The following is a 6,903-nucleotide window of genomic DNA, read 5'->3' as shown; positions in this document are numbered from 1 at the left end:
AGAGAGGGGAGGAGGGAGGAGGGGAGAGAGGGGAGGAGGTGGCCCAGGGGCAGGGCTGCCGCCAGACGGCGCCTGACTGCAGGAGCTGTTGTGCAGCCATTGGTACCTGTACTGGGGAAACAGCATAGAAGCAAACTTACAGCCTCAGTGGCGAAGAAAATCTTTTCATGTCAGACACCGAGAACTCTTGCAGTCGTTTTTGTCATTCCTTCTTCTCCAGACAGAAGATACCACAAACTTGCAAAGATCTCTTCACCTTATTGTTAAAGTCACGAGTAGGCCAAAATGTCTGTCAGCGTCAAGCACAACGTTTCAGACCAGTTCTATTGCTGCAAGATGTCCCGTCTGATTGCCAAGGTTGAGGGCAAAGGGAATGGAATAAAGACAGATATAGTCAACATGGCTTACATGCATCCCACCAAATGCCTTGGTTGTGAGCTGGGAGCACGGGCCTAGTTTGATGAAAAGAATGACCGTTACGTTGTCAATGGATCTCATGAGGCGAATAAGCTGCAAGACCTGTTGGAGGGATTCATTAAAAAATTCGTTCTCTGTCCTGAGTGTGAGAATCCCGAAACAGGTGTGCGTGTGAATCCGAAGAAGCAAACAATTGGTAATTCTCGTGAAGCCTGTGGCGATCGAGCCACGCTGCACACGCGTCATAAACTCTGCACGTGCGTCATAAACGCTGCACGTTCATTCTCAAAACCCACCCGAGTGTAGTCACTGTGGTGCAGGGACGAAACAAAAGGAGGAGAAACAGAGAAAGGCGAAGACAAGGAAAATGGCTCTGTATCCAGCAGTGAGACGCCGCCCCACCGCCCCAAATGAAGGCCGTCCTCCCCGCACGCTGTGGAAGAGGAGGAAGATGGAGTCTGGGGGAGACAAACTGAGGGCGCTCAGAGGTGCTGAATGGACGAAACCAGCGACCACGCAAAAGTCCCAACAGTGATGACTTGCAAAGAACAGCCCAAGAGGGTGCGAATATCCCGTTTGATTTTGTTAAGACAGAGAAAGAAGAGGGCCTTGTCGACTCATCTGACGAAGAAATCTTGGCTGAAGCAGAAAGACTAGATTTAACAGCCATGGGCCCTCTTGTTCCGACTGCAGTTCCTTTTCATGAGAAGATTGGAGAACAAATGAGGAAAGGCAGGCACCGTCTTCTCCGATTCTGTCACAACAGCAAGAAAGCTCAGCGGTGTCTTCCTCGTGGCCCAGAGTGTGTGGTGCGAAGCGCCCAGCGCAGCTCCTCTGCCAGACCCCGCAGATGGTGAAGGAGATGCGGGAGGCAGACCTCGCGGAAGAGGAGATCTTCATCAGCTGGTCGGAAAAGGCCTCTGAGAAGCACGCTTCGGACGTTCCTGCCGAGAGAGGCACGTGGAAGAGGAGCCATTTGCACAGTGGCTGAGGGAGGCGGGGCAGAATCCTCCGGTGGTGAAGGTGGTTTATCCGGCGGCTGTCGGTGCACCGAAAGGTGAAACTGTGAAGTCTGAGACAAGGATGACGACAGTGACATCGGTGCCATTTGAAAGGAGGCATGATGCTGCAAATTGTTCTCCGTGACCACCCAGAAACACAACTTGTACGTGCGGAAGCTAAAATGGCTGAGCATCGTGCTATGCTTTTCACTAAAATCTGTTACTGGGAGTGGTCTGTAGTTAAGCCCTGGAGTCCATACCCATCAGTGAGCAGATGAAGTTTGCTTATTTATAGCATGTTTTTTTTTTGGGGGGGGAAACCTAATGGTGGACATATTTGGATCGCATTTATACAGTTAAAAAAGTAAAGATTTGATTTTGGTCATTTTCCAGATTGTGGGCTCTGAATCATGCTGAGTAATTGGCCCCTGTTTAAAATGTTGCACCATGTTTATCCTATCAGGTCCTTGAAGCCTGGCAGGTTCTGCTAAGCCCTGAGATGTAAACACAGACTAACCTGGAATTACTTTATTCAGGCTTTTAGAAAGACGGCACTTTTTGAACTCGAGTCCCTCAAATTGGCATATAGCAATACTGGGATAGACTGACAATCGGATGACATCTTAATAAGAAGTAAGATGACCTGAGTGTCCTATAAATAATTTTTAAGGGCAAATTTTGAAACTTGGAATTGTGATTTTTCAGTTCAGTACTCTTGCCCCGATTGTAGTCTTCAGTGTGCATTGCAGATTGGGATGAGCCAGGGAAATTATAAATTTGCAAAAAAGTGTTCTATGTCTATGTAGTGGTTGTACTGAAAAAAATCGGACTTTAGGTGTGATTAAACAAAACCTATGATTTTTCTTTGGGGAAAACAGCTGCATTTAATCTAGCAAAAGCTGAGTGCAGTTTTTCAGCTTTTATCCTTGAGGTTTAAATTATATTTCAAAATGTTCAAATATATTGTATCCTATGTTGAGTGTTTTCCCCCCACCCTGTGGTATTAAGGTTTATTTTTAATGCCTTTTATTTCTGAACACATAGCCTAGGCATTTTATATTTTGGTGGCTATTTTGCCAAAATAAGTGTTACATTGTGTTAAGCCTGAAACCCTCCCCTTGTCTTAATTAAAGAGAAATGAAGTTTAAAGCTTACTTGCAAGGCAGAGCCTACATTTTGGTGTAAGGAGTTTGGGGTGATCTTCACTTCCCATTAAATACAGCCAGGCCCTGAGAAGTCTGGTCGGTGGCCAGGGAATATGGGTAACGGCCACAGCTGCGTGAATTCCTTGCTTCCCATTAGCTGATGAAGGCTCACTTGATGGGGGTCTGGACCAGGTTTGAGTAATCCCTTTAGAAACAATTTGCGTTTTCTCCTTCCCACAGAGTGGAATCGGGTATGTGTGGTTAATTCTGTGCGGAGCATGGATGGGCTCACGTTCCTCTCCTGTTACTCCGTGATCCATCTCACAGATCTTAATAACAAATGTGTATGTAAATGTTTTTCACATTGAAATTATATAGATATTTGATAAAAATAAAACCTTGTTAGATTGCTATTTTAAAATATATGGGGGGGATGGAGCCCCAGTCTAAACACCAAATTCATTGTATCATATGCGCTTTGTTCATATAGTCTGAACACAACTTTATGTGATATTGTAGTGCACCTGCATTTAATGGTGATTTACATGAAGTCGCATGTGGCATTCTCACTTGGGCATCATGCATATTGGTAGTCAGAAATTTCACATTTTAGAATATTTCAGATTTTTGGATTAGAGATACCTAACTCACATTATTATAACCAGGATTTTATGAATTGTCTGTCCAATTGCCTTCAGTTTTGTCACTGCCCAAATAAGGAATGTTGTTACTGTAACGAAATATCTGAGATAATCAACTTAAAGGCAGGAAGGTTTATTTTGGATCACAGTTTCAGAGGTTCTAGCTCAGAGCGCGTTGGTAGTTTTGCTTTGGGGCCGTGGTAAGGCAGAATATCATGGTGGTCACATACGGTAGCATTCATCTCATGGCTGGGATTCAAAAGAGAGGTAGAGACAGGAAGGGCTCGTGGCCTGCAAGAATACTCTCCAGGGTCCTAGCTGTTTCCCATCAGACCCCACCTCTTCAAGGTTTTACCCCTCCTGACAGCTCCACACTGGGGAATAAACGTCCAACAAGTAGACTTTCTGAGATCATTCCAGATCAAACACTCTCCTCTCCCCAAATCTCTCTCTTCTTGCCCTTCTCCCTAGGTAGCTATTCCAAGTAGTTCAAGCTCATTTCCTCCAGGTTCTTCTCTGGAGGAGACAGTGAGGGTCCTGTTTCTCCTTTAAGTGCCCAGTGTATCCACATTTATCTGTTTCCTCTTGAGACATCAACTTCAGACTTACTGCCTCTTCTCCAGCTGCCTCTGATATAGTCCGTACTGCTTATGAGGTGGACACTAAGTTTTCTTTTTCTTTTATTTTCTTTTTTTTGGGGGGGGGGTTCTTGAGACATGGTCTCACTATGTAGTCGAGATCGACCTGGAACTCACTATGTAACCCAGGCTAGTCTCGAACTCCCAGCGATCCTCCTGCCTCAGTCTCCCGAGTGCTGGGATTACAGGCGTGCACCACCACTCCCGGCGACACTCAGTTTTCTGAGGTTGGATATCAGCTATTCTTTGGCTTCAATCATGGTTTAACTAATGCCTTGCACACAGAAAAGGTACAACTAAACCTATTATAAGACTTTGCTTTTCAAATACTGTGACAGAACAGAATCACTGGCTACCTCTCCAGAAGAGGAACAGGATAAACACTAACAATGCTGGACAAAATACTGAACTTCTCTTTTTTTACTAAGTTTTCTATTTGGCACAACATAAGCACACTTGAATTGCCAAAATCCAATGAAATCTTGACCTCAAAGGGATAAGCCAAACAAAGAAATCACATTTCTCTGTGGGACACTGAGCATTCATTTATGACACTGTGGACTTTAGGGACTAAGAGGCAAAGCCTGGGACCTACTAATGTGAGAAGTCAGAAAATGCAACACCTTCCAGGTGAAATCAACAAGAAAAAAAACCTAAATCCACATGCACTCTAACATCCACGTCTCCTCAGCAGGTGGGCAGACAGGGAAGATGAACCTGTGTGAATGGTGGCGCTGAGCAAAGGGCAAAATAATCTGCCCTGAGAAGTGTTAGGAAACACTTGTTCTCACTCAAACTGCAGCATAGATTCACACTACCCAGGAGGTTTAAATTGAAACAACTCAAAGTGCAAACTCAATTTAAAATACAAAGCCCAGATGACCAGGGAAAGTAAACGTGCAATGCAAACTTCAAAGAAGAGCCACAGATGTGCTGCCTGGGTTCTAATTTCACAGCCAAAATAATTTTTAAAATATTGGGCTGCAGGTGAGTCTCAGTGATAGATCGCATGCTTAGCATTCCCAAGGCTTTGGGTTCTGTGCCCAGCACCACGCGCACACATGCATACACAAACACACACACACACACACACACGCACTACACAAGGAAAACAGGCATCACAAGCCAGAACCAGTAACAATGGGAGGCAACATGTCCTCACCAATTTCATATTCAAAATTACCAGCAAGAATATAAAAGACGTATATTTAATGAAATCAAAGAAACAGAGTACTGATGAAATGAACAAAAAAGAAAGACTATTAAAGTGCCAAACAATTTGACAAAAAATAAGGTCTCTGTTTTTAACATATGATTATTAAAATAAAGAACCCAATAGATGGTTTCAACGGAAAAACTCCCAAATTTTAATAAAAATGCAAGCTATATCCGAATGCATACTGTACAATGTATAGAATCATGGCGAAGAGGGACACAGAAGGAATTGCTGCCTGGGTTCTAATTTCACAGCCAAAATAATTTTTAAAATATTGGGCTGCAGGTGAGTCTCAGTGATAGATCGCATGCTTAGCATTCCCAAGGCTTTGGGTTCTGTGCCCAGCACCACGCGCACACATGCATACACACACACACACACACACACACACACGCACTACACAAGGAAAACAGGCATCACAAGCCAGAACCAGTAACAATGGGAGGCAACATGTCCTCACCAATTTCATATTCAAAATTACCAGCAAGAATATAAAAGACGTATATTTAATGAAATCAAAGAAACAGAGTACTGATGAAATGAACAAAAAAGAAAGACTATTAAAGTGCCAAACAATTTGACAAAAAATAAGGTCTCTGTTTTTAACATATGATTATTAAAATAAAGAACCCAATAGATGGTTTCAACGGAAAAACTCCCAAATTTTAATAAAAATGCAAGCTATATCCGAATGCATACTGTACAATGTATAGAATCATGGCGAAGAGGGACACAGAAGGAAAAAGGTGAAAGACAGAAAGGGTAGGGTGAAGACACCTCATATCTGTCCCATCTGGCGCCCAGAGAGAGTAAAGGAAGAGACAGGGATAGATGACATTGAAGAGATAGTGGCTGAGGAAACAGTGAGAACTGACTTTGACACTTATAATGCAAAGGCAGGGATGTCTCAAGTAGAAGGAGAGAAGCCGCTATATCTTAGTGCTTTTCCTGGGCATAAATAGCAGTGATTGATATTCTAAATAGGTTTCAGTCACCTGGGTAGGGGCCAAGGTCTTAGCCCAGCCCTTCCTGGAAATATGACCCCCACCCTTACTGAAAATCCTTGTATGCTTGCTATGTGGCTTGATCTCGCATTTGACCCCCATTTAATCAATATTACCTGGGTGACTGTACTTGCAATCTTATTGATTGGTCATGGTTTTGCCCCACCTCATGCCCACTTTGCAATTTTCCTCTGGGTTTTACAGTTTTTTCCCGCTTTGTACCCACCTCACCGCATGGCTTGGCTGTATAAAACATCTTTGAAAATTAGGGTGAGCAGGCAACCCACTTTCTGGTTCCCCTTCTGTCTCTTAAACAGAAGCTTTCTTTCCCTCAATAAATTTTTCCTACCCTTAATGAAAAAAATAAATAAATAAAGCAAAATAAAATTTGCTTAGAAATATCATTATGAAACTATATAATATTGGAGGCCAAAGAGTACCTTTAAAACCTCCAGAGAGAAAAGACAATCAGTACAGGAATAATAAATGGCAAAAGGAAATAAGACAGTGGAACATCTTTAATGTGCTAAGAGAAAAATAATGTTTCCCCATGAAAATACCTATCTAAAATAAAATGAAGAAAAAAATTAGGTACATATGAATTATTTAAACTGAATTGAGAAGATATAAAATTCTAAATAATCCAATACCAGTCAATGAAATTGAAGAAAAGAACTGCCAACAAAGAAAAAGCCTCAGGTACTGACAGGGTCACTGTTTAATTCTACAAAAATTTTAGAGATGATAGAATGCCAATAGTACTCAAAATTTGTAATGAAATTTAAAGGGAAGAAATACTCCCAAACTCACTCCTGAAAGCAAGCTAAATTAATCTGATACT

General features: G+C 42.5%; 1 pseudogene; it reads left to right on the top strand.

Annotated features, from left to right (window-relative positions):
* Window positions 1-145: 145 nt before the first annotated feature.
* LOC104871657 lies at window positions 146-1,758 on the top strand (annotated as a pseudogene).
* Window positions 1,759-6,903: the final 5,145 nt, after the last annotated feature.

This window comes from Fukomys damarensis, unplaced genomic scaffold (assembly GCF_012274545.1).
Source record: "Fukomys damarensis isolate Sample0158 unplaced genomic scaffold, DMR_v1.0_HiC HiC_scaffold_29, whole genome shotgun sequence".
Classification (NCBI taxonomy): domain Eukaryota; kingdom Metazoa; phylum Chordata; class Mammalia; order Rodentia; family Bathyergidae; genus Fukomys; species Fukomys damarensis.
The sequence above is the reverse complement of the archived record's forward strand: the minus strand, read 5'-3'. Positions and strand labels throughout refer to the sequence as shown.